This window comes from Tinamus guttatus, unplaced genomic scaffold (genome assembly GCF_059628265.1).
Source record: "Tinamus guttatus ecotype Peru unplaced genomic scaffold, ASM5962826v1 Tinamus_guttatus_pri_ptg000083l, whole genome shotgun sequence".
NCBI classification, from domain to species: Eukaryota; Metazoa; Chordata; class Aves; order Tinamiformes; family Tinamidae; genus Tinamus; species Tinamus guttatus.
Window position 1 is genome coordinate 5,008,663 of NW_028288617.1, and position 26,397 is coordinate 5,035,059.

General features: G+C 37.2%; 1 protein-coding gene across 1 annotated transcript in view; it reads left to right on the plus strand.

The window, feature by feature from the left end:
- Positions 1-268: 268 nt before the first annotated feature.
- Positions 269-26,397, plus strand: part of LOC104575716 (neuroligin-4, X-linked) — a gene marked incomplete at its 3' end in the record, with an annotated part of 154,028 nt that continues 127,899 nt past the window's right edge. Inside the window, exon 1 of the mRNA XM_088520252.1 lies at positions 269-781. The remainder of the gene's footprint in view (positions 782-26,397) is intronic.

Here is a 26,397-nt window from a genome sequence, read left to right on the forward strand (position 1 = left end):
GGTTGATCCTGCTGCCACTTGAGCAACCCTCTGTAGCAACTGCTGCTTTAAAGGGTTAACAAGGACTACACTTGCATAAGACACTGGAGCAGGAAGAGCAACAGCAAAAACTGTGCTTTCCCCCAGCGGGCCCCTCTCCCCCCCTCCAAACACACACTTGCAATTGCACACGTGTAAAACGCCCACCTGTTCGACCGTGCAGGCACCCTGGATAATTCGGTCCCTGCTGCTCTGCACTCAGATTAGATGCTCTTTGCAAGAGGTTGTGGATGGAGATACGGTTTCTGTAGTGATGGGGCAGACTGCGGAGAGCTATTGGCTGTTGGCTCGGGAAATTTCATTCAGTTTGGTCCAATAGCAGGAGGAGAGAGCCTGGTACAGCCCGGACCTCTCTCTCTCCCTCCTCGAGCTCTCTTTTCCTTGCAGATCAGTCTCTCTCCCCGTCTCTGTCTCTCTGCATAGGCAATCAGAGCTCGAACGCGCAGACCCAACTCTCCCTCTCGCACTGTCTGTAATGAATTTTCTGCCTGAATGTAGGTCGCTTACAACCGCAAGCACGAGTTTCCTTCCAACCCAGTGTTGTTGTTTTTCCTGTTGTTATTTTTAATTTTTTTTCTTTTCTCTGTGGCCGTTGCATTCCTTTGGAGCAGCAAATCGCATTGGATTTCAAAAAAGAGAGCAGGAACCGTGTGTGAATGACTCCGGCTGTGAGATACCCCAGGAGGATTTCCTGGCGATGTAAAAAAGACTCTTATGTGTCTGCAGCTATTGCAGTGTTAAGGTAGGAGCACTGGATACACCATCTGCATGCTCATTTTCATTCTTTTTTTTTTTCTGTTGCTTTTTATCCTTTTTTGTTTTTCCGGTGGGGGTGTGGGGAGAGGGATAGGTGTTGCAGTTGGTACTCTGGCAAAGGGCGAGCAGTTTGCTGCAGTCGTCTGGGCTTTTACTTTTCGCATCATTATAAAGCGATACTTTCTTTCTGCCACCTCCACCATCATACGCGATCTCGCTGTCACATATGCATATTTATGCAAATTTATTTCATTTTGTCCTCTTCAGTCTCGCCCCTACTAGCCCCCTTGCACCATAATTTGTTTGGAGGCATTTTGCTGCAATCAGCTATTTGGAAAAGGCTCTGGGGTTCTGTGTGAGATGTTTACAAAGTAGCTCTGCCTTCCAGCCAAATAAACAGAAGAGTGTGGAGGAGAGGAAGGGAAAAAAAATATCTGCAGTACGGGGAGAGAGAGAAAGAGCAGAGCACATTTCCCGCAAACACAGAGAGGGGCTGGAGAGGTTCCCCATGTGCGCCTGTGGTTTTTGGGGAAAAACCTAACCAGCACGTAGGGCTCTGGTTAACCACTTCCCTCACCACCACCGCCACCAGGACCTGCACAGAAAGGAAAAAAAGGAGGGGGGGGGGGGGGGGGAGGAAGAGGAGAAACGAGGAGGGAGGAGGCTGCTGAGCGGAAATCTTGGCTCGTCTTGGATTAAGCGGTTCACCCTCATCCCCCCCCCCCCTTTTTTTTTTCCCCGCTATTCCTTGGGATTTTTTTTCTCTCTCTCTTTCTGGGCTCGGGTAAAATGCCTGCTTTTGTGATGGGCAGGGGCCCCCGCACGTGATGGAGCGGGTACTGGCACCGTGCGGAGCAGCGGGTGTGTGCGGAGCAGTAGAGAAAAAAAAAAAAAAAAGATAACTAGTGTGGTGGGGGCGGGAAAAAAAAAAAAAAAAAGAGAGAGAGAAAGAGAAAAACAAAAAGCAAAATCGCTCCCGGCAGTAAATCGGCTTCCCTGCAAAGCCGGAGCGGGGGCGGGAGGCGGCGGGAAGGTCCCCGCGCACCCCGCGCCTCGCTCCGCGGCCGCCCCAGCGGGCAGGGGGCGGCGGGGGGGGCGCGTTGTCGCCGCCGCGGCTGATGAGGGGGCGCGCGGGGCCTGGGAAACTCGGACCCGCTGCAATATTCGGCGGGGGGGGGGAAGCAACTCGGTGTCAAGGAGCAGGTGCTGCTCTTGCGGGGACGTGCCGCAAGGTGGTGGTGTGGGCACTTCCGAGGCCGTGCTCCACTTGGTTTTTTATTTCATATATCTATATATAGAGAGAGAGAGTTTTTTTTTTTTTTTTTTTTTTTTTTAAGTTGGGTCCTCTGCTTGGAGAGCTTTAATACCCACTACGTCTTCTGCCTTTTTTTAAATGCTCACTGCACATATTTTTATATACATACATATATTATGTATACTTAAAGCAGGCTCTTGTATCTTAAGTGGTTTAGCACCCTGAGTAGCGTGACAGAGTGCTGAGCCTCAGACGGCAGACGAGCTGCAAGGCTCTTAAGGGAAAGTTTTTAGCTGTACTAGAGCAGGGCAGGGGGATGGGGCAGAGAAGGGAGCTTGGAGAACCTGTAGAATTGAGATAAGCATCGAAACTGAGTCAGACGGGCTGCAATGTGGAGGACCACCTCTGTATTTCATTTGTAGATCAAATGCAGCAGCTTAAATTGCAGTAGCTTTGGTGATACAGTAGGCAGAGCAGAGACTGATGTGGCCATTTAAACTGTGACACAAGGTGCCTGCATTTAGTTTTTGGCTTCTATAGGTTTTACAGGGCTATTGCTTGTCATAACGATGGCATAAATGCATTTACTTTTTTACATGCTTCGCATTTAAAAAGAAACCACATCCCTTTATCCCCTCATAAAAAAAAAATCAAAAAAATCCCAAAACAACTCACCTTCAGCTGTGTCTGATCAATGTCGAAAGAAACATCTGCAGAACTCTAGACTCATTTTATTTTTAAATGATTGGTAGTGCTAGGGTTATATACATGCATTTTGAAGTAGGGGATTAGAAGACAAGGGTGGATGGATTTCGAAGGAGTTACACTAAAATGGAAGTCTCCGGTGTTCTACTCCTCTGAAAACATAACTGCAAGTTTATGTCTCATAAATGGAAGAGCAGTAGTCTACATCCTATGGTACATAAGTCTATTAATTGTTAGATATATAAATTCTCTGCTACTAAAAAAAAAAAAAAATCTGTCATCCTAAGTGGTGGATTTATTTCCATAATTTTTTGTTTCTGGATGAAGACCTGAGTTTGCTTTGTAGAAACAGCATAATTTTTACCTCTAATGGATGCAACATTTTATTTTCATTTTATTTAAAAATATTATATTGACCCTATTAATCATTTGATATCAGATCTATTGATAGTTTCTATTACTAGCACTGTGTCTTAAGGAAGGACGTATGAAATATTTTTACTTACAGTACTGGGTAGGGGGTTGCATGCACAGTCATAAGCATATTCCAATGAATCATTAAAGACCAAGAAAATGAAAACATGCCATGCAATTTCTGGTAACTCAAAGCCAGATGATCTATGATGGCATGTAATTTTCTAAGAATAATGTATAATTAATTTTACTTTTTACCCACTCATTGCTTGCATCTCGACATTGTTACCCCTTTATATATAAGTACAGTGTTATTGTTCTCATCTACTCATATGTCTATATGTCATATAAATGCAGTTATTGTTGGTATGATGCGTGCAAGTACAACTGATTAAGTCATACCATGTATTAAAAACTGAAACTCGTTTTCACATCCAGAAAACAAATGTCCTCACGAAAATTCTGATTCAAAGCAATTTTAGATCATTTTTTCTTCTTTGATTTCAATGTCCTTTAGGAATTTTCTCTACTGAAAAACATACATATGGACAAGAAAGTGTGTTTTCTTCCTTCTGTATTCCTAGGGGGCATTGTATTGTTTAAAAATGCAGTGTTGTATCACAAACATATAGGCTGTGAATACAAAAACCTGTTATTTTCTGATTTTTTTTTTCTTCTTCATCCAAGTGTTATGATCAGTGAGAACAGTGTATGCATATGTGTGGTGTTTTTCTTTTTTTTTTTTTTTGAAGGCATTACAATGCTGACAAATCAAAACAAGTTCCATAGCACAAAGGAAAAGGCCAAATGGATTAAATTAGGGTAAATTGATAATTTAATTTAATAATTTAAACATGATAAAGCAGGTAGTTTTACTGGAGAATCTATATATTTTTTGTTTGCACGAAAATTTAGCTCTTTAATTGGTCCTGTGTTCCTGCACAGAATATTCATCTGAAAATTTTTATATTTGATAAAAATGTCAATCTTAATAGCCATCCATCAGCTGAAGACCTGTCAGATAGAGATGAAGGCAAGAGGTAAAAAGCTGTAAAGCTCAAACTTTATATTAAGGACATCATACAGAACCAAGGATTTATTTAGCTTTTTTCTTTTTTTTTTTTTTTTTTTTTTTTTTGACAAAAGAGTGGTTCAAGAAACATTCACTGTCTACTGCATAGAAGTTTGCACATTTGTTTTTGACAGGTTCTCAATGCAGCCTCCTCCTGGCCTTTTAAATGTGCATGCTGCTATTTGATGGCTGAATCACATAGTGTAAAGAACAGCTCCACCTGGATAGGACAGGAATAAACATCATGCTATAACCAGCATATAATTTAGTCATTCTGTCACTTGCAGACTTGTCATAGAGACTCAGGATCTCTTCTGCATGAGTAAGATTCATTCGTTAAGTAGACTGGATTATAAGGCTTTTTTTTTTTTTTTTTTTTTTTAAATCCTAATAAAACCAAGACAGAAACACGAAACACGAGCTTGCCAATGAGCTACTGAAATCAATAGAAGGCTCTCATTTCCTTCTGCAGCTATCTGCTACAGTTTAGCTCAGAAGCGCACAAGTAATGTTTGTAAAGCATTTATGCTCTGAGCCATTTCGATCCCACATCTGATCGGCTTATTTACTCGACCATCACCTTTTAGTAGTTCTCATTTTATTTGCTTTAGCAGTCCCTAGACTGGATTTGGGAAAAAAAAAAAAAAAAAAAGCTGCCCCCTTTCATCCCCAACACACAAAAAAATCCATCTTCCCTTCCCCCTCCACCCCCATGCACATGCACACACACCTCCTTACCCAGTGGTCTTGTGAAAACAAAAAACAAAGTTTTATTGGCATGCTTTCTGGAAATAAGAGAGACGAGGCACAATATGAATCAGCTTTTTACAACATGAAAATGGATTTAAGCTTGGAAAAGAGACAATTGAAAAGTATAATTTATGGACAGTTTGCAATGGGTGATTTCCAAGATGCGACATTATTATCATGCACATTTATTTCTCTTCAAATCCCAGTAAAAGAGTTTTTTTAATGAATTTTGACATTAAAAATAAGCTATATCTAAAACAGCATTACTTCATATTTACATACACAACTTACATGATGATCTGATCATCAGTAGCCCTTCTAATATTGCCTTTTCCTGCGAGATTCACAGTGGGGCTTTACTACCAGCATGGTTAATTCAAGCAGAATGCATTTCCATGCACTGGCAAGATTGCTCTCTAGAAATGTTCAGATTTATACTGTAATAATCTAAAAATAAATTGTAGCTGTTGATGCCACAGTGCATGATTCTGTCTTTCTGCTCTTTTCAGTGCTGAACCCACACACCACTTAGTGTTACGAGGTGTATTCTGGTAAGCGTATGCTGCTGAGTAACTTCAGGAGAAGGCTGAGATCGCCCATGCTCCTATTTCTTGGTACTTATGTGCTCACTGAAATTTGCAGCTTGATGGGAAGACTGAGCTTTTTAAGTGAGGTAAAATTTGAAAATGAATGACACTCATACTAGAAAAAAAAATATTAGAGATGGTATCACACCAGACCGATTTGATTCACTCTGAAGACTAGAGAAGGATGTAGCTGTTATCATTTTCCATTATTCAAATTATTTTCTTTAATATTCAAATTATTTTCTTTAAATGTAAAGGTTTTTTTAATTATTATTTATTTCACAAACTACTTTAAGTATTGCATAACAGTACACTGAAGAGTGATTACTGCATTAGCTAGTATTTTTTAGTAATTTCATAAGGTAACTGTACAAAAATGTAGATTTCTTTTTCCTCTAAATTAATCAGCAGCCCTATAGCCATAGTTCTGAAGTGGTTACTCTAATATATAAAATGAAGTAGCTCATTCTTATTTACTATTATATTAAATTATTTTTGTTTTTGATAAGGTTGTTATTTCAGATTTAATTACAAAAGTCATTAAAAATAGCCACTTCAATATTTCACTAAATTAAATAACAGATGAAAAAGGTATGGGTGTAGTGTCATCATTAGACAGGAGTCAAATTTTGTCAGAATCTTTCAGGTTTGTGTTTGCTCAATGCAGTAGAAATAAAAAATATAGTTTCTTCTCAATCCAGATGATTCCAGAAGTAAGACCTTTTCTTCTAAGTGGAGAACAGTTTGTTCTGTCATTCAGAAGAGGCCTAGAATAGCCAGAACTGGGAGAGGGGAGGCGTAAACAGGTATTTTTATCTTAAGGTATTGTTTTAAGGTATTTATTCCTGTATGGCTTGGTTAAGTTAGAGGCCAACTAAAAACATGGAAAGAACAAATTTTCAAACTCATGGGACAGTGCTCAATAATGTTCCTGTTCCTGTTAATGGCCATGTTGATGAGTGCCATCATGTGGTGATCTTACGATATCGTTACCACACTGTTTCTGGATCAAGCTTCACAATTTGAAGTCTGACTTGGACCCTTCCTGAAAAATAGTCAATTTAATGGGAACAGGTTATGTAACTTTTTTTTTTCCCAAAATCTGTTTAGAAATATTTTGAAGAGAGTACAAATAAATTAGTTACATTCCATATAACATTTTTTTCCATACTTTTTTAACTTCTGTAAAAACAAGTAGCACAATTTTGATAACTTGCATTCAGTTTTTTTGCTGCAAGACAGCCAGTGCTTTATTCAGCTCAAAATACTGATTCGTTCTTTGAAAAAATAGTATATTTTGTGTCATACACTTGCCTTCTGATACATAAAACCACTACATTTATTTTGCCAAATATAACTAAAACAGGGCAAACCCGATAGACTCATTTTGAAATGAAGAATCTGGAATGGAACCAGATTTTTTTTCCTGTTTGTATCCTCTCTTCATACTCACATTTTATGTCTAGATTTTAGATCTCATTTTTAAGCTTGCAAGTAAGAGTGGAAGTCAGTTTTCTGTTAAATACAGGTTGTTTGCAGATGTTATACATATTTCTGGTATTAAAAAGGGAAGTAGGGGATTACTTAAAAGCTATCAATATTATAGTGATGCATTTTAAAATTATTTTTCTGAAAATAAAACTTTTATTTCTTCTTTGCTTCTTTATTTATAATTCTCTATATCCCTTATCCATGAAATATCTCTTTAAAGGACCTGGACTTCTACAGAACATACTGCAAAATATCTGATACGCAATTCTACCTTTGCTGATTTTCTGTGAAATATCTCCAGACCTTCTTTATCAATAAACACCATTAGTACTTTAGTTATATTCAGACATGCAAAATCTCAGCCATATGTTATCCAACATACAGCATTTTTTTTTACTCATTTTCATATTGGATGTAGCATAGAACATTATTTTTAACAGATTAGTGTAATGGGACCAAGATTAACAGACCATTAACAGATTAGTGTCATGGAACTAAGGCTGCTACATTCAGTGGAAAGATTCCTGTTGATTTGAAAATACTTTTGGTCACATCCTGTGAATAGGTTATTATTTAGATAGAAATATATGAAATGTTGGAACAGCTTAAACAGTCTCTGTCAACTCAGTGGTAAATTCTACTTACGAAACTGCCTTCAAATACATCTTGGAAGAACAAAAAAGAAATCAGTAGTCTGTAGCAAGTATGGAAATATTCAGTTCCACACGTTCTTTGAAGAACTTATTATAGGCGAAGATGATTAAGTACACTAAAAAAATTAGATTATACAGGTGCATGCATGGGTTCAGTTCATGTTTATTTGGTGACTGCATTTATAAAGACAAATTCTTTTACAGTTTTTTTTACTTGTGATTCCTTCCTCAAGTTTCTTGACTTTGTTTTTCAATAAAGACTGGATATTTCTTGGTAACTAAACTGACAGATTGCACACATCCAGTTTGTACACTTTCCCATGCAGAGTAGCTTTGGTGGTGTTGAAGAGAAGGAAAAAAAAAAAAAAAGAAAGAAAGAAAATTTTTGCTTTATACCTATATACCTGCACTAGGTTTGTAATACTGTTATCTCCTTGGATTTTCAGTAGTACTGTTCGTGGATCATAGCTTTCAATACTATTTTATCTGAGATTCTGAGAAAAGAACAAAAAAATCTCTCATGGATTTCAAAGGAATTGAGAAAGAAGAGGCGAAGCTCATGTAAATCTTTGACATGTTTGCTGTTACCAGGACTCTCTAATTTAAATTAGGAACATGATAGCACTGCTGCTGGATTTTCCCAGGTCTCTCAGGCAACTAATATAAAAGGATTCCAGCAACACTGAGTATTGATAGACTGGCAGAGGAAGAGATAAGCAGCTCATGAGTTATTGCTATATAAGATGTTCCTTTGCCCAAAATCTAGAGCAAATGGTTCTGTGAAGTACTTCAAGACAGCATTTGTTAGAGTGTTGCTTCTTGTTGCTTCTTAGTGAGGTCTATCATCACTGATTTGTTGGTTGGAGTCTTCCAAGCCTAGCATAGCTATAGTAGTAATGTAATCATTATGTAATGTTTGCCTACTGCATTTTTCATCATCTACATGAAAGGAAAGATAAGGTCTCAATGCACAACACAGCAAGGAGGGAGTAGAACTTGCTGCAAATTATGCACAGCTGGACAGATGAGCTTCAGTACCCAAGGCTGTGAATTTAGATTAACATAGCCTGCAGTAGGTCTTCTGCCTGAATTAGAAATGTTCAGTGTTTGTAGTTTCCAACATGCAGGTGGTGAACTGGAGGACAGAAGATACAGAGGCTTTGTCAGATTAAATATTAGTAATTGTAATAACTGGAAATTAATCTTAGAGCTGAAGGATATCTCTACTTAAGTGAGAAATACTGTATTAATATTTCGTGTTCATTGAATACTTTGCCTTAGTTAAGGTGCAAAAGATATGGTGGATTTATTGATGTAATCTAAAGGGTCTAGCAGTTATTAAGAAAATACCTCAATTTGTTTTACTGGAGTATGTTTACTCTTGCATTTGTCATGTCTTTCTTTTTCTCAAAATCTTGGAACTGATCTGTGGCCTTTAAAATGATTAATATTTGTGTTGTTTTGAAGTTATCTTTACATAGATACTACATCAAACACAGTGCATTAGGAATATAATAATTCAGGCCATATATCTAAAGACACATGGAATGTGTGTCTAATGAAGAGAGTAGTGTAAAAGGTACATTGCATAGATTTATCTGTCTTGATATAGTACCAAAATGTGCTCTTACTGGAGTGCAGTGGGTTAATGGTGCAGTTAGCACGTACGATTATTTTAAATTGAGTTGTTATGGTCATGTGGTGGCATTTAAGAACAGCCAAAGGTAGTTCCCATCTTCATTTGCACTTTTCTTTAGCCAATAAATCATTCTTCTTGGAATTGTCAGCTTTAATTTTTCATTCGTTGTTTGCTTTAGAAAAAAATGATGGTCTAAGTGAACATCTCCTGCCCAAATCTATCTTGTCTAACAGTTTTGTTAGACAGAAAATTGAAATTAGAACATGCAGCTAGGATCTTCAATTTTATTTATCTCTGCCTTTGCTGTAAGTATTTTTATTTCCCTTGACTTTGTCGTTTGTCTTTCTTGGCAGATCCCAGATCCTGTGCACTGCTCTTTTATATTCTTGTGTTATTAAGGGTTTAATACTGGTCAAAGTGATTATCACAGCCACAATAGCTAAAGCAACAATCCATTTATCTCTTGAATGATTTAAAATAACAGTTTTGTTTTGTTGAATTTGAGTGCCTTTTCACAAAACACTTCTTGTCCTGGCAATAGAAATCCTATAAGCTATTTTAGCAATGGTGGAGAAAAGAACAGGACATCAGAGCAATTGCAATAGTAGTTGTGTGCTGAATTCTGTTAACCACTTGAGTGTATGAGTAAATAATTAGGATCACTGGGTCCTAATACTCCATAAAAACATCCTGTTGCAGATTTAGCTTTCTTTTTGCCCATGGAGCGTTACTGTTTGGTTAGGATTGGTATTTTACTATTTTTAAAATTCATTTACCCATGTTACAAAATAGTGAGCTGGATTATCAAGAGGCATCAAAACTCTAGTATGGATAAGACACTATGATGTGGCTTGGGAGCAGTCAAAAAGGATGGTGGAAAGGTGAATCCATTTCTCTTTTTTGCTGCAGTCATGAGTTTCTCAATAGCACTGATAACATTTCTGTTAATGGTAACACTTCTTCCACTCTTCTGACTTGAAAGCAAAGCAGTGAGAGAGACAATTATGATTATGATATCTGAAGGCACTAGCCTTCCCTTTCGTGACCCTAATAAACAAGTTTCCTCTATGCACCTAGCTTTACATAATGTAGAGTGTATATGTCGTGACTTTTAAAACAAGCTTTTACCTGTTGTGAACTGTATGTTTGAAAGGTTATGAGCATGACTAAGATCCTATTAACATTGCTTTTATCTTGTTTTATATCAATGTCTTCAGTGACTCTGCCTGATATCTGAGTGCCTAAAAGTATTAATTTGTATGCTTAAAAAAGAAAGCTGGTGCCTGAGGGTTTTTTTTTTTCTGCTATTGCAGCTAACATCTCACCATTAATGTATTAATTTGTCAGATGTCTCTTTTCAGCTAAAGAGAACATGTTCTCTGCGGAGTAAATTGTTTACCAGCCAGCTATAGATGTTTGCCCTAGTAAATGTGAGTGAAATGGTCCATCACAAATTCCTGTAACTGCATTAACCTTCTTGACACAGTGACTCTGAAAAGTTAAGATGAGGATACGAATGAATGACAGGAAGTGGTGAAAATAATACTCTTGATCATGGCACATATTTTACTGTGTATGAAGAGGCTTAGAATTTAATCAAATGATTTTCTGACATATATATATTTTTAAAATTGTTTTTCCCCGTCAGACAATTTGTGTTAAATAGGAGAAAATTATATTATTGGAATTTAAAGGTGAAAATATTTTAGATTTCTAATCTGTACTGAATTATAATATTTGCTCAGATTTTGTGTTTAGACAAGTAGAACTTTCATATACTGAAAGATGAAATATCAAATGGAAGAAGAAAATAAATCCCCCAAGAAGCTACTATATTACCTTATAATGATTTCTTTTTTTGCTCTGATATGCAGCAGAATTAATCATTTATAGTATATATTTTCTATGAATAAATAAGCACTGAATTTTCTGTCAGAAGATATCTCATCTCAACCCAGAAGTCATTTTCCAGAGAAGGCTGATAAAATGGCAAAAATGAAATCAGTTTTTGTAGAACAATATTTTATTTGCAAAACATTTTTAATTTAATTTTATTTTTATTTATTATTTATTTTTATTTTATTTGTAGAACAAATATTTTATTTGCATCAACATTTTCTAAAATTCAAAAAAAAGAAAAAGATTAGGAAAAAAAGATGAATCTTGACTTTGAAAATTCTTTGATAAATCTTTGTGTACAGGGTTATTGGGGAGGAGGGAGAAAATGAGGAAATTTCTTGTGTTTTTTTGTTTCATTTTGATTTAATTTTCTCTTCCTTAGGAGAGGAAATGGTTTCAAATATCTAAACTTTAAAACAGATTTACAAGATGACAACTTTGGAAGGGGAAGGGACAGTGAATGGGAGCCGTTTCCAAATACAGAATCAAGATATAGCTGGCTTATGAACTCTAGTCCATGGACTGACATATGCTTCTGGGTTCTCTAATACAGATGTAACTGAAGTCCTGCCAGAAGTTATTTTGGCTTTTTTATCAGCCCAATGTTTTGAGGATGGTGAAATAACTTGCTGACAACTTTAACTTATTTATTTTTTATTTTTTATTTCTTTCCCTGGGCAGTGTTTCAGAGACACAGGAAAGAGTTCTCATCCTAAATTTTCCATTGGAATTTTCCATTTTTAATTATATTATTATATTTATTAATTATATTATTATATTTATTGTATTAGTTGTGACTGTTGTATGCTATTTTTTAGGTGCAAGTGCAGCACACTGGCTGTTAAACTTGTATAAACATATGGTATTGGATATTTATTACATATTTAAATTATACTCTGGTTTCTCTTCTAAGATTATGTTCTTCTGTGCACTATATTTTGGTGTTTTCTAATATAAACTAAAGTATACAAATAAAAAGGAGAGAATAATGAGCATGGGGGGGATGGGCCAGTCTCATACCAGTGGTAGTTGCTTTCTACAAGAAAGGTCCGTAACAACATTATTGGGATTTGCAGTTGCAAGTCTATGTGAATAATAGTACAATACCCACAACATGAAAACAACAGGAAAATAAAAATGATGCTACTAAAGCTCTGGAAAACAGTCTCAGTGGCTCTGGAGAAAGCTTACAGAGCGGCAAATACAAGGCCTGTAGCATTATTAAGGGTAAGGCAAAACATGCCTTAAAAGCATTCAAGAATAAAAGAATTCCCACTAGATCACTTAAGATTAAATTAGAGACATGAAAATTACATTCATCTAGACATAGCTTAGATTTTTATAAGATGCATAGCTTTTCATCTAGAAAAATACACACATCTAGACAATAAGACTTTCTCCTGAATATTACCCCCACCAAAGAAAGTAGAGAGAGTTCAAATGGCCTTTTGTCTGTTTAAATTGCTTTAAATATTGGCACAACATACCAACAGAATACTTTTGTTTTTTAAAAATTGTGATATTTTAAGATAAGAAGATAAATTTAGATTTACCTTATGTTATGTTCTATTAATATAACTTCAACCAGTACTTGTTTGTACATTGCTTCAAAATAAGAAATGATTTAGAGTCCGCTGATAACTTCCTAGTATTTTATGATGTATCCTTTTGAGAGAAAGATCTTCCCGCTTTCTAAGACTACATGACTTAGCAAATAATTGTAACCATACATTTAAATTCACTATGAGTTTTAAATCATTTAAGCCTGATATTCACATTACCCAATGCCTCAGGGTATTTCAAAATACAAAATTTAGCCACAGGCAGTAACAACACATACTATGAATTCTGTCATATCTTGGTGCTCTTCCCAGAAATGCTACATTCAGAAGGCTGTACTTTGAGGAATGATGTTGCAGGATCAGATGGTGAGATTCATTAGAGGCTGAGGTAGCTCAATAGGGAGTACAGAGCTATCCTTGACGCTCTTGGCTTCTGTAAAGATGGCAAACAATAATGATGCCCACAGAATATTTTGAATAAGATGCAAAACTGATAAAATCTTGGTGACTAAGGTCAGCAGTTGCCAATCTGATTTTTCATCACATTTCATGACATAAGACTAAATACATTTTTCTTTCCTGAAAAAGCCGTGCAAATAAATCTTCCTTTTCCATTGCTGAATACAAGAATTGCATGTAACCACTTGGCAATCTTGATTTGCTTTTATGAACAGCATTTTTTAAATCAATTCTTTTTAAATAAATTTGAAACAAATGCCAACTCAAATTCTGAAAATTTTGACCGCCTGTAGCAGTTCATTTACAATGACTATCTGTCTCTTGAATACCAGCTAGGGATGTTTGTTTTTGTGATGGTAACTGGAACCAGTTAGATTTTTGAGTAAAACAGTAGCACTTCTTGTGCATAGATAATCAGATAGTGATCTTTATTCATCTTATGTTTGGAAGTGGTTACACTACAGGAGTCTCGTTTCAAAGGAAAACAAATTCTGCTTTATATAGATAGGAGTTTTTCTCAATATTTCAAGGTTAGTTGTGATTTATGAGGATGTCAGACAAAGTATTTGAGGTCTTCCTTGAAATGATGATGTCCTCCCAATTAATATTAATTATCAATTTATTAATTAAAACCAGTTTGTCTGCAACAAAGGCTTTTAGCACCTGCCTATCTGTAAGTTTTGATTGATTGCATCTTAGACAGGCCAAAATAAAAAAGGGAGTAAAATATACCTCAAAAATTATAGTGCGTTCTTAAGCATGTTCTATAAACTTCAGAATAATTAACTACATGTAGAATATCTTTATTAACATAGTTACCTCTGGTGAGGAAATTTTACACAAATAGGCTATTTATTTTTGAAACCCTATTTTTGAAACAATACCCTAAATTTACAGTCCTTGATAAAGGCAAGGATTTTACTGCTGCAATAGTTTGAAAGCAGTAGGGTCTGTTGCGAAATTGGGTTCCAAAACTTTTGCACACCAGACCATTTAGCTGCCTAAGGTGGACCTAAACTTTATCGTTATCCTCGGTATAGATATCAACTACACAGGTACACTTCTGGAGGCTGTGTGTACTTGGAGTAGATCTACAAAGTATTATGCAGGACTGCGCAAATGTAACTGAACTAGCTTCACAACTGGACTCAGTACGGCCATATAAGCACAGTGACAGGGTGACAGCTCTCCTGTACGTTGAGCGCTTTGCTTGGCTAGAAAGCTCTTCAGTGTCCTGCTTATGGGACCTGAGCTGTTGTCTTTGCATAGCACTACAGCATAATACCCGACATACCAATGTGGTCAGAGCCAGGTCTCTAGAAACTAACTGAAGTTCTCACAGTTTTCTTTACATAATAACTCTTAAAGTGCATTGCTGGTTCTTATAGCCTATGGAGATTTGTCTTATGATCAGCAAAATGGCAGCAGTTTAGCTTTTGTGCAAGGAGCTTCTAAAAAAATATTTTCTTTAATGCAATATTTAGTACTTGGAATAGTTACTGTTGTCAAAGCCATGTTCTTAGGTGTGATTTATATTTTTTAGTAGCTACGATTGAGTACTGTTACCCATCTTATGTCATAATTTACTCCCAAAATTATTTGTCCAATAACTTTCAGCAAAAAAGAGATAACAGGTATTAGACATGGATCCTTAGACCTTAGATTTCTGTAGTCTGTTGATCACAAGAGGACTTCTATAGACTTCAAACGGCTTTGGATTGATCTCTTAAATACAAAAAGATAAACATATTCATTATTTATTTACTCATGAATATTGTTGTTCTTCCATATAACCAGCAGGGCAGAGAAAAACAATTGTCTTTTCAGCCAGATAAGTGGAAATGGAGTGGAGAAATTGGGCTTATGACAATCATAAATTTATTTTGATATGACCTGTAATCAGCATTATATGATATAACCTACTGCTGTTGTCAGTTAGGAGAACTGAAGATGACTGACAGTTTTGAACAAGCAAGATCTTGGTGAAAATAAATATGGAACAATATATATTGCATATATGTGTGTGTGTATATATATGCACATATATAGCAATAATAATTGTATATAGCCTCACAGTGAGGCAAATCTTTTCATTTCTTGTTCTGATTGGAGACAAGACAGAATTTATTACACTTTTATTACACTTTTGGGAAGCTTCAGAATCTTCAGCAAATTTCTAAATACTGAAAATGTTTTAGTCAACTTAGTTCATGTAACAAACTATAAACAAAGTTACCAACATGCTGATCTTCTGTCCTGTAGATATTTGAGAGATTTTGTTATTGCTGTATTTGCTGTTAGCTTGTTCAATTATCCTACTCTGTATGGTGCTAATTTTTGAGAAGTAATACTAAATTTAATAGATTCAGTTAGTAGACTGAGTGATTGACTAGCTGAGGAAGATAATCCCATTGGATGGGTTCATGCTTCTGGTGTTGATGTCCTCAGAATGTATAATGAATATTATCCTGTAGATATTTATGTAACATTTACTGCGTGGGTCATTCGACACAATAAAAATATAATGAATAATTAATTATATTTAATAAATTATACTTTATGCATTGGAGTGAATTCTTAATAGAATATTAAACAAAATACATTTGTTGAACAAATCTCTCTTGAATACCTAAAACTAAGATTGAGGGCTACACTCCCATCTGCTATGGCCTGTTTTTCAAGATAGCCTCAGGTCACAAAACGCAAGGAATAATAATGTGCTAAATTCTTGCCTCTAATATTTCAATTAGATATTTCAGCATATGCCTTCAGGTTAATGATGTAAATCCAAGGAATTTCATGTAAAAATTTTAACATGTTCCCTGGGATACTTGTCTACATTTTAATTATAATAGGTTACTTGGCTAAGATTTTCTAAGGATCCTGAAAATCAGTTTGCTACAACAGTACATATGAGTGGATATAGGTAAGCATAGGGTTAAGGAATCATTGCTTTTAAAAGAGAAGATAAACTTCAAAACCAAAAGAGGGATGAGAGAAAAGCTATTATACCATAGTGCATGGTCAGTGTATTCCCCACCACCACATTTTTCCTCCAGTATACCCATCAAATTAAAATAAGGTGAGAGAGAAATAATCGCAACTCTATGAAATTAAATTATTTCTGTGAAATAATCAAAATCACTGTGTAAGATATCTGGCACTGATATCTAGCATTGAAAGATTAAATGCTTTGTTACATACTAATCTCATTCAGGTGAAGAAAATCAAACACTCAGAAGTTAGAAATTAGCATATTTAAGGTTGCTCAGGAAAAAACAATTTATTCCAGCTTGTTCAGGGAAAAAAAGTTAATTTAATTAAAAAATCCATCCTTTAGTGGGGCTAAATTATGAGAGAATCAAATTAAAGTTCTTTTAATAATTCACTTTAACTTTTGAATCTAAAACTTTGCAAAAATAAATAATGTCCTTTTAACCTTGTGAGTATTTTTGACGGGTTTTGTGTGCTCTTTATAGAGTATTGCAAGTTCAAACAAAGATGTTGTATTAAAAATAAATCTTAATAAGCCTTATATAATGCAGCCAAAGCTTCAAGAGTCAGTGTAAGTCTGGTAGGAAAGAGGGAGGTTGTGTTTCAGGTACAATACTCATATTTATATGGAACCTTGTTTAATTTTCTATCTATCTCATATATGCCTCCCCATCCTTTCTCCCTGCCTCATTTGCTTTTAGAGATCAGGGAATGGTGTTGGTCCATATTTTTCTGTGTCCTCTCTCCCAGTTTCCTTAGGTTCTCCCAGTACCAGAGTAGTGCTGGTAGCAGCTGCCATCACTGCTCTCATGTTACATTTTGGCGGCAGAAAGAACATACATTTTTAACTATTTGCTTTTTCATTTACTGTGATTCTGGAAAACTGCCAAAACTTTCTGGAAAACAGAAGGTGGTAGAAGAGAAAATTGATAGTTTGAAGTAAATCCCAGATAAGTCAAAATGAAATGTCACTGGAGGAAGAAGTTTCCGGCCTACATTTTTTTTTTTTTCCCCACTGAACTCCAGAGAAGAAAAATGGGAACCTTAGGTAAAAATTCTCCTTTTTGTTGCTGGTGGTGGTTTTGCTTTTGGTTTCTAATGCAGATTCTGGCTGTGCTCAGCCGGGATGCTGGAGGTTTGGAAAAAAAACAGAGCAGGCTGAGCTATGGGCAGGTTTGAACCACAGTACTTTCCACTTTATTCATCATCCTCCCACATTACAGAATTTGTTAATAAGAATCGCATTTATGCCAGAAGAAAAAGGGGCTGTGATTTTTGAGGACAGTAGAGAAACAGCCATTATACTGCAAAATAAGAAATGCTCTCACTGCAGTCATGGGAAACAGGGGCTTGTGGGTTTCAGTATCTCCTGCTTTTGCTAGCAAGACTACAATTGCCAGACAGAGATGCGAGTGTTTTTCTGTTGAGAACAAAGAGGCCAAGAGAGATTCCTACATCCCGTTTCATGTCATGCTGGAAAAAGATGCATCTGTTTCTCTCTTCTTTTTCTGATCCTCTAACTTTCCATTCCCAGGTAGGTGATTCTACACCATGATATAAATCAAGGGGAAAAGAATTAAAACTTGTTTCTTTTCTCCTCTCTTCTGAGGGGAAAGCAATCCCTGGAGATATGTGACAGTTCTGTTTGACTTAAACCTGGATTTTGCCCAGTTTTACACAGATATTCACTTGAGATGTGAGAGATTATGATACAAGCTTTTCTTCAGTTACTAATACCAAATGGCACTGCTCCAGAACAGAAACAATGATCTGAGTCATTGGTGATGTGAGTCATTGCCATGAATTAGACATAGCCAAGCACTGAACATCTGCTATAAACTTTGCCACATCCTTCTTACAGCAGATTCTATCTTTCTTGAAACAGGTCCGCATATTTACAGATCAAATTTTTGCTTTAAAAAATGTCCAGAGGAATCTATTTAATCAACTACTGAATCCTTGTAGCCACACTTGGTTTTAAAGAGTCTTCTAAGGTGATCTTGTCAGATTCTTCTAATGCATTGGGTCTACTGCTTCCATCTTCCTCCTAATATTTTTGTGATAATATTATTCTTTTATAAAGATCACTTTGAGAAAAGGAGGATAGGAAAACATATATCTCTAAGCTTGAATTGTGTGGGTTTTAGACCCTTCCCCTCAGCAATCAGGAGGACTATTTGTGTGTTAGTCTAAGAAGGAAGCATTTATGTTTATATCTTAGGTATATGATGATACCCTCTGCAGAAGTGAAAACTATGTATAAGAACTAATAGTTTGTTCAGTACCATTTGGAAGGAGGAAGGACAATAGTTAGAGAAGGGGACAGAATTTCAAGGTAAATGGTAGGAAGTGATGCCTAAATAATCTTGAGGTGTAGTCCAGTGTTGACCACCTGTACCTATTTACAACAGTTTGAGGAATTTGTTTTCAGCTGTTCAGGTGGCTGTTACCACTCCTTCCTCACCAACTTGTTTCCAAACTCAGCCTGGGGAATGGAAAGTGCTAGTTTTCTTCAAAACAAGATCAGCTTAAACTGCTGCTGTGGATGACTTGAATTATGGCAACTGATGTTGCACTGAGGATGCTTCTGTGTCTTGTTCTCTGACTCAGCTGTGTGGGTTTAACCAGCTCCAACTGGTTAAGAGTTGATGGCAAATACTGTTTCTGCTATGAGCCATTGCCTTGTTTGATGTGTTGGGTATAACTCATACGTGCATTTAGCAGGACAATTCAAGTAATATCTGAACTATTTAAAGTGTCTTCAACCAGCTACTGTATTAATAAGCTACTTCAACCAGCTACTGTATTAATACTCCCATCACTTGCCTGTTTCATCTTTTTTGACTGAATTAATTCTTATTCATGTATAAGATATCAATCTATGTGACTGTGTACGAAGCTTTCAAGATACCAAAATAAATTAAACTACTAATGTATGCGTCCTAGATAGGATTTTTTTCATGCAAAATTGATAAATGAATAGTCCATTATCTGTGTATGATTTGAACCCAAAGTGGTTATACTACATATTGTTTTATATCCAAAGCAAAAATTAACCTTCTAAAGATCAGCGAAAACACATTCAGATGCTCAGATTGGAGCAAAGGATCCTTAGCTTTTGTATATAGAATGAATTCCTCAAATATTTTGCATGGCCTTGATTCATTTATGAAGAAGCATAACTCAGATGTTCCCCATGGCTCCTACTTTTATTAAATTTGAATGAATAATAATGTAATGTAAAATGGAGATGGAACCAATGACATCACTTCTTTCTATAAAGCCTTAACACTAGGATGAAGACTATTCTCTACTTCATTTAATTTTTAATTGTTCAGTCGTGGAGATAAAGTGGAGACCTGTTGCTAGAATTTCAGTCAAGTGCTTACACTAACTGGTACTCTTGCAAGAAAAAAAAAAAAAAAGGTGTGATTCTAGATGCAGAGACTATCTCCGGATGGGGTGAAACCAAAGCAGCAAAATGTGCACAAAGCAAAAGCCACCAGCAATTATTCTGAGTATTACCTCCTAAAGAAATGTAGATATAACCACTTTCACAATATAATTAATAAATCAGTAAGACAACTTGAGAGACAGACCTGTGTTGCAGAAATAAGAGGTGGCTCAATGAGGTTATGAGCACTGAAGTCAGGATGTTATAAAAATTGAGGACTTCTCCAGAGAAGAGAGAGAAAACAGTAACGTGCCATAAAATTCGTATGGCTATTGAGTTTATAATTTTGTGTACTTTCAGTTTTCAGATTTAAATTTTTCAGTAATAGAGGAATTACTTTATAAAACGTAAATTATAACTAGCTGATTTCATCCTGTCCTGTTTGCCTGCGTGATTTGGTTGTCTGAGTGAGTTCATTCATTATTGTTTTGTTTTCTTTTTTCTCTCTCTTAAAAAAAAAATCCATGGAGGATTTATTCCATGGAGGTGGAATATCACAGGTTGAGGAGGATGTGTGGCTTTCAGTGATTCTGCCACTGGTGAAATTGATGATTGCAGTGAAAAGATCTATGCTCTTCTGTTGTTTCATGCCATTGCTCTGGTTCCAGCTGGAGTTTTTTTGTACGTGGACAGTTTAAGGGCAGTGATGGGTTTGGTAAGGTTTTGTCGGGGTACTACAAGGGCCTGGGATGCCCCAAGACCTGTGTCAAGGATGTCAGCTTGGGTCTGCTGATGGAGTTTGTCTGGTCGCAGCCATCTGGGCCTGTTCCCTCAGCACCAGGACTGGCACCAGCACCACTGCAGCACTGCTGTGGGGATACAACTGAACTGGGACCTGGGGAAGCTGGGAAAGATGGGGCTGGGACTTGGGGAGAGAGGAAGGGGAACAGGAACAGCCAGGGCTGCTAGAGCTCCCAGGACTGGACAGGTCAGGAGGATATCTGTGAGCATTTATTTTAGGCAAACAACCTAGATGGGACAGATTCTATGATTTTTTTTTTAACTAAAATATTTAACTTTCTTTGAGAGTACTGGTGTAGTTGAAACACTGTCAAAATGGGTAAGAGCTCAGTTTTCAAGACAAGGCAGTCCTGGAAAATCTGATTTTCTTACTATTCAAGACTCTTTGCCTTATCACTTATCACAAAAGATATGCTGCAATGTTTTATTTAAATTTCAATAGCCAACTTTTCTATTATATCGACACAAAATTGGAGTGGCTCCATTTTCTTCAAGGAAGCTCACTGTGCATGTCATATCCTCTGGGAAAATATTTTGATAGTATAGGGATGTACATTTATGCAGCTAGATCAACAAAGACCTAAGTGCAGACAGACTTTGATGAACTGATTCAGATTTGATGTGTTGATTATATTTATCTTACCTTAACTATATTTTGACTTTTTTTTCACGGGGGCGTAAAGAGAGAGGGGCACAGCTCAGTACCTTATATTTTGACTGTTTGTTAATTAACAATCATCATACCTGTCTCTAAGAAAACTGGTAGGTACATTAGAGACATGAAGCAAACATTTTCTCTTACAAGAAGATTTTCATGAGTTAATTCTCATTGAATTGTTATTTGTTCATTCTCATCTCATAGTTTCATTGATCTTTGCCTATAGTAGTATATATTCTTATTACAATTTTGTTGAAACAACAAATTACTAAGTTTGAAAAGAGTGCAAAGAAACATATCTCTTTTCATTTTCAGAAAAAATGTTTTATCTATGCAATATGCATGTGGAAGTTTTACTGAATAAAGTTAATTTTAAATAGTAAGTTAGGTCACTTCTTAAACTAGTATCAGGCAGTTACATTCATTGATTGTCATAGAAGAGAACATCATGAAGGCAGTTTAATAAGCAGGATAACTAGAAAATCTCTCATCTTAAATATATGTATTTTATATATATATATATATATATACACACACATATACGTGTCTGTAGATACCCACACACACACACACACACATATATATATATATATATATATAAAAACAGTATGTAGCCATTAGAGGAATTTATTATTTCCTAGACAGCCATGACTTGTAGGTTGGTGATTGTCAATTGTTGACAGCATCTGGTCAGTCTTACAGCAGTCAAAATTGTCAGAATTTTCATCTGATTTGTGTATGTTCTGACTATGATCGTTTTAGGAGAATATCTTGTTGAGTTACCTACTTACCTCTTAAGAGAACCATATGGGAGAAAGGCTGATAAATTTATCAGAGCTTGCTTGCGCACAGAGTGGCATATATGATTTCATCAAGGGTAATTGCTTTACTGGTAATAGCTTGGAAGTGACACAGATAGTCAACATTACTTCGAACATAGCAAGAGACTCACTGTAATAGCTATTTAAGTGCCTTTAGGCACATTTCTTGCTGTTACTTTCAGAAACACAGAAACAATATTAAAAGGCCCAAGGAGACTTAACTATATACTTGAAGTGAGGACTACATAGATAGCTGATCTGAACTCCATGCCACTAGATGGATTATTCTGTTTTCTATTTATCTGATTCTCTATCTACAGTCTCTGAAAGCTATACCTTGACAGGCTTGAGGATTATTATGTGGAGCTCTTGCTGTTCAAACTGATCTTTAATTTCAGTATGTCTCAGCATGGTCTTGAAGCTCTCTTTGGATTCTATTCCTTTGACTTCTAGATTGTCTTTAATCTCTTTTTTCTTCAGATTGGTCCTTTCCCCTCTCCTTTGTCCCCTGTCTCTTTTCTCTAACTGTTTCTTGGCCTTTTTTTCCTCCTACTCCTTAATCTCAGACTTGGCCTTTCTCTTTTCCTTGATTTGAGGCTCAGCCTTTCCTTTTGACACAGGACTGCCACTCTCTCCCCTTCTCTTTGACCTTAGACTTAGCCTTTTTTTTTTAATGTTGTTCATTTTTAATATATTTTACTCTACATTCTTTCCTGGAAGTGAATACTCTCTGGCCTAGAGTTCCCCTAAAGGAATTTACCATTTCATTTACCATTCAGATTTCTTAACATGGCAAATCACTCTCTTCAGCATCATCAGCATTTCTATTGCTTGTTTTGCTGCTTTGCTCTCAGACTGCATGGGTTTAATTCATCCTGACTTCTCTACAGCAGCCTGAAAATTCTTTAGAAGGTTTTGTTTAGTTTAGCTTTGTATTTTATTCCAAAATCAGTCAAACATCTTTGTTTTCATATTACTTTTTTTTAATTGCATTTTATTTTTTGATTTTTTTGTGTGTTGGCTTTTGTTTTTTTCCTCTCTGCAGTTGCTAAGATTTTTACCTGAAGCATTTGTTTTTAGGTTTGTTTTAAAGCTCATTTCACTACAATTGTCATGCTTTTATCCTTTAGATTTTCATTTGTTAGTGTTGTGAAAATCTTTAGATTTCCTAATAAAATATATACCATATATTATCCAAATATTTACTCCTATTCTTTTTTTTTTTTTTTTCTGATCAGGAGTTTTCATTGGTCTTCTCTGCCATGTCACACACAATATCTTTCATTTCATAGTTTGTATTAATCCTTAATCCACACGAAAAATACATCCACATTTTTCCCCTTTTATGAGTAAAGAATATGCAGGTGTATCTAAATGCTTTTGAAAACAAGAAGATTTTTCAAGAAATTTTAGTTTTACTTGGTAAAATGAAGAACATGCCTTAAAACATCTTCATTCCTCCTTTCTGGTCTTCTACCAGTGAAGGTGGCCTCAGCCTTTCAATTTCTGCAGTATTGTTCCTCTGCTGCTGCAGAGTTTGGAAGCAGCTCATTTTCTCTGAAGAGCAGTTTTGGGTTGTCATTTATGCTAGCCTATTCTGTTTGCTTTCTCTCTTCCTCCTTGTTTTCGGCTAGGATTTTTCCCAACCTTGCAGACCTTGTTGCAGATTCATACCTCTGCAGAGGAGAGCTCCACAACCTCTCTGGGCAGCCTGTTCCAGTGCTCTGTCACCCTCACAGTAAAGAAGTTCCTCTTCATATGGAGATTAAATTTCCTGTGTTTCAAATTACACCTCTCGTCCTGTCACCGGCCACCACAGAGAAGAGCCTGGCCCCATCCTCCCTACAATCACCCCTCGGGTACCTAAAAGGTTGATCATGTCTCCTTTCAGCCTTCTCTTCTCCAGATTAAACAGGCCCAGCTCGCTTATTCTTTCCTCATAAGATAGATGCTCCAGTTCCTTAATCACCTTTGTCAGTCTACGCTGGACCCACTCTAGAAGCTCAATGTCCTTCTTGTACTGGGGAGCCCAGAACTGCACACAATACTCCAGGTGTGGTCACACCAGAGCTGAGCAGAGGGGGAGGATCACCTCCCTCAATCTGCTGGCAATGCTGCTGCTGATGCAGGCCAGGATCCCATCGGCCTTCTTGGACACAAGGGCACGTTGCTGACTCATGGTTAATGTTGTCAACCAGGACTCCCAAATCCCTCTCCACAGAGCTGCTTTCCAGCAGCTCAACCCCTAATCTGTACTGGTGTCTACGGTTATTCCTCCCCAGGTGCAGGACCCTCCACTTGTCCTTGTTGAACCTCTGGAGGTTCCTCTCTGCCCAACTCTCCATCCTGTCTAGGTCCCTCTGAATGGCAGCACAGCCCTGTGGAGTGTTGGCCACTCCACACATTTTTGTATCATTGAGGGTGCACTCTCTGCCCTTGTCCAAGTCACTGACGAACAAGTTGAACAGCACTGTGCCCAGTACTGACCCTTGCAGGACACCACTGGCCACAGGCCTCCAACCAGACTCGGCCCCATTTATCACCACCCTCTGGGCTCTGCCATCCAGCCAGTCCTCAATATACCTCACTGTCCACTCATCCAGTCCATACTTCCTGAGCTTTCCTGGGAGGATATTACGAGAGACGGTGTTGAAAGCCTTGCTGAGTCAAAGTAGACAATATCCACGGCTTTCCCAATGTCCATCCAGCTGGTCACCTCATCATAGAAGGTTATCAGGTTGGTCAAACACAACTTCCCCTTCCATGCTGACTACTCCTGATCACCTTCTTTTCCTTGACATACCTAGAGATGGTCTCTAGGACGAGCTGCTCCATCACCTTTCCAGGGACGGAGGTGAGGCTGACCAGCCTGTAGTTTCCTGGGTCCTCTCTCTTGCCTTTTTTGAAGGCTAGAGTGCTGTTGGCTTTCTTCCAGTCCTAAGGCACCTCCCACGCTCTCCATGACCTCTGGAAGTTGATGGAGAGTGGCTGAGCAATAACCCCCACCAGTTCCCTCAGCACTCTGGGGAGGATCCCATCTGGCCCCATAGATTTATGGGTGTCCAGTTTGCCTAAATAATCCCTTACGCAATCCTCCTGTACTAGCAGAAAGTGCTACTCTCTCCTGGTTCTCTGTCTTGTCTCTGGGCTCTGTATTTCATGGGGACTGGCCTTAGCAGAAAAGACAGAAGTAAAGAAGGTATTTAGACACTCTGCCTTCTCTGCATCCTTTGCCACCATGGCACTCTTCCCATTCAGCAGTGGACTAACATTTTCCCTAGTCTTCCTCTTCCTGCTTCCAGCTTGCTGCTGCTTCATCCTCCCCTATGCTGAGCTCCATACATTCCAGTTGCTCTACCACATAAAGAGCAACTCCGCCGCTTCGCCTTCCTGGTCTGTCCTTCCGGAAAAGCCTGAAGCCATCCATGGCCACGTTCCAGTCATGTCTCAGTAACTGCGATGAGATCATGGCCCTGCAAACACACATGCATCTCCACTTCCCCTTGTTTATTCTCCATGCTGCGTGCATTTGCATAATGCTCAGACACCCTCACAGTAAAGCTTTTCCTCATGTTCAGATAGAACTTCCCATGTTTCAGTTTGTGCCCATTGCTTCTTGTCTGTCACTGGGCACCACTGTAAAGAGTCTAGTTCCATCCTCTTGACACCTAGGCTGAACAGCCTCAGCTCTCAGCTTTTCGTCATTTGATAGATGCAACCCTCCCTTAGTTGTCTGAGTACCTCTCCAGTGAACTCTCTTCAGTACCTTCAAGTCTCTCTTGTACTTGGGAGCCCAGAACTGGACACAGTACACAAGGTGTGGCCTCACCAGGGCTGAGTAGAGGGGGAAAAATCACTTCAATTTTTCCATTTTAATGAGTTACCTCTTTCTTACTTAAGCGAGGTCCTGCACATTTAGCAAATGAGAAGTTATATTATACTGCCTTCTAATTTACTTCTAAATTACTTATATTTAAGTAAAGAAAATAAGGTATCACTGCTTTCACTGCTTTTTCTTTTTTTTCTTAGATATCTGCAAGTTTGTATATGTGAGGTTTTCTTACTTAAAGCCCTTGTTACTTGTCTTGTAACTGCCAAGCTGCCCATTTTTTTCCCACTCAGTGTAAACGAGCTTGAGGTCCAGTTTAGATATTTGGCTTTTGAATTCCTAAATTGAGCAAAAGTGGATTTTGTTTGCATATCTCTGACTTTCTAGTCCACTAGATTTCTGGTCCACAAAATTTCTCTTTAACTGGCTTTCCTTTTCTGAACGCTTTGAGTTGTCCAGACAATAAACAATTAAAAGATTTGCTTGTCAACTATTCTGACTTCTGGGCAATTGATGCTGCAAGAATATCGCAAAGGTGCCAGGACACATCTACCCATTGTCTTCTCACTGATTTTCTGATTATAGTTTAAAAAACTTGAAAAGCTATTTGCTATGGGAT